Below are 1,843 nucleotides of genomic sequence, written 5' to 3'. Positions count from 1 at the left end.
TTTGGGAGCTGTGGGGCAGGTTTTGGGGACACTGGGGGGCAGTTTTGGGGACACTGGGGCAGGTTTTGGGAGCTGTGGGGCAGGTTTTGGGGACACTGGGGGGCAGTTTTGGGGACACTGGGGCAGGTTTTGGGAGCTGTGGGGCAGGTTTTGGGGACACTGGGGGGCAGTTTTGGGGACACTGTGGCAGGTTTTGGGGACACTGGGGGGCAGCTACAGGGGGTTATGGTGGCCAGAGGGACGGGGACACTTCAGGGCATGGGGACACGGCCAGCTGGGGGAACAGGGACAGGTGGGTGCCTCAGGCCAGGTGGCAGCTGGGGACAGGGCCAGGGGGTGGCCCAGGTACCGGCAGCGGGACAGGGACAGGTGAGGGCACTGAGCCAGGGACAGGGCCAGGTGACAGCTTGGGGACAGGGACAGGTGAGGGCACTGAGCCAGGGACAGGGCCAGGTGACAGCTTGGGGACAGCCTGGGGACAGCGCCGGGCCACGCGCCGCTGCCCCCGCGGCCACGCGCTAATGAAGGCTGTTAATCACCCGGCCAGCAGCTGCTTCCAGTCCGGGGCCACGCTCGGGTGACCGCGACGGCAGCGGGGACGGAAAAGGGACACGGTGGGGACAGCGGGTGGAGATGGCCACGGTGGGTGAGGGAAATGGGGACCCCCGCCATGTCGGGACCCTCAGCGTGAGGAGTGAGGGGAGCCCCTCATGAGCAGAGCCAGGGGCTCACCCACCACTGGAGAGCCGCCTGCACAGGTCCAGGAAGGTCCTGAGGGAGATTTTGGGGATCTGCCACGGTGGAGATGCCCATGGTGGGATGAGGGTGAGGGAAATGGGGACCCCCGCCATGTCGGGACCCTCAGCGTGAGGGGAAGGGATTGAGAGAAGCCCCTCATGACCAGACCGCAGAGCCAGGGGCTCACCCACCACTGGAGAGCTGCCTACACAGGTCCAGGAGGGTTCTGAGGGAGGTTTTGGGGGGTCTCGAGGGAGGTTTTTGGGGTCCCGAGGTCTCTCTTCCTCCCTCGCCCCCCCCTCTCCCCTCAGCGCTTTCCCGCCCTTTTCCTTTCTGCACGGCCGCTAGGGGGCGGTCTCCTCACGGCGCACGCGCTCCGCGCCCCCCTCCCATCCCCGCGCGCCGGCGTCTGATTGGCCGCGCCCTCAGCGAGGCTCCGCCCCTTCCTCGCGCGGCTTTGCGGTGGGGGCGTGGCCTATGGGGAGGGGGCGTGGCCACGGGCGCCCTATGGAGCCCTATAGAGACCCTATAGAGACCCTATAGCGCCCTACGGCAGAGCCCAGCACCCCACAGCACTGTTGTAACGCCCTCTGCGGCACCCTACAGTGGCTCTGCTGAGCTGCAGGGACCCGTGACACCTCGCAGTGACCTATAGCGCCCTATAGCGACCCTCACGGCCCCTACAGAGACCCGTAACACCCTACAGACCCCTATAGAGACCCTATGGACCCCTATAGACACCTTATGGAGCCCTATAGGCCCCTACAGACACCCAATAGACCCCTATAGGCCCCTATGGACCCCTTATAGATCTCCTATAGACCCCTATAGAGACCCTATGGATCCCTATAGACCCCTATAGTTCTCTATAGAGACCTTATAGACCCCTATGGGCCCCTATAGAGACCCTATAGACCCTTATGGATCCCTATAGACCCCTACAGCCACCCAATAGACACCTATAGGCCCCTATGGACCCCTATAGATCTCTCTAGAGACCTGTACAGACCCTATAAACCCCCTATAGAGACCCTATAGAGACCCTATAGACCCCCATAGAGACCCCTATAGACCCCTAGGGACCCCCATAGACCCCTAGGGACCC

The 1,843-nt window shown here is 63.6% G+C and overlaps 1 protein-coding gene across 1 annotated transcript in view; it reads right to left on the bottom strand.

The window, feature by feature from the left end:
* Positions 1 to 1,843, bottom strand: part of LOC120505234 (glutamate receptor ionotropic, NMDA 2D-like) — a 20,094-nt gene that overhangs the window by 17,209 nt on the left and 1,042 nt on the right. The window lies entirely within an intron of this gene.

This window comes from Passer montanus, unplaced genomic scaffold (genome assembly GCF_014805655.1).
Source record: "Passer montanus isolate IOZ18808 unplaced genomic scaffold, ASM1480565v1 scaffold333, whole genome shotgun sequence".
Lineage (NCBI taxonomy): Eukaryota > Metazoa > Chordata > Aves > Passeriformes > Passeridae > Passer > Passer montanus.
This window is presented reverse-complemented; position numbering and strand designations above follow the sequence as displayed.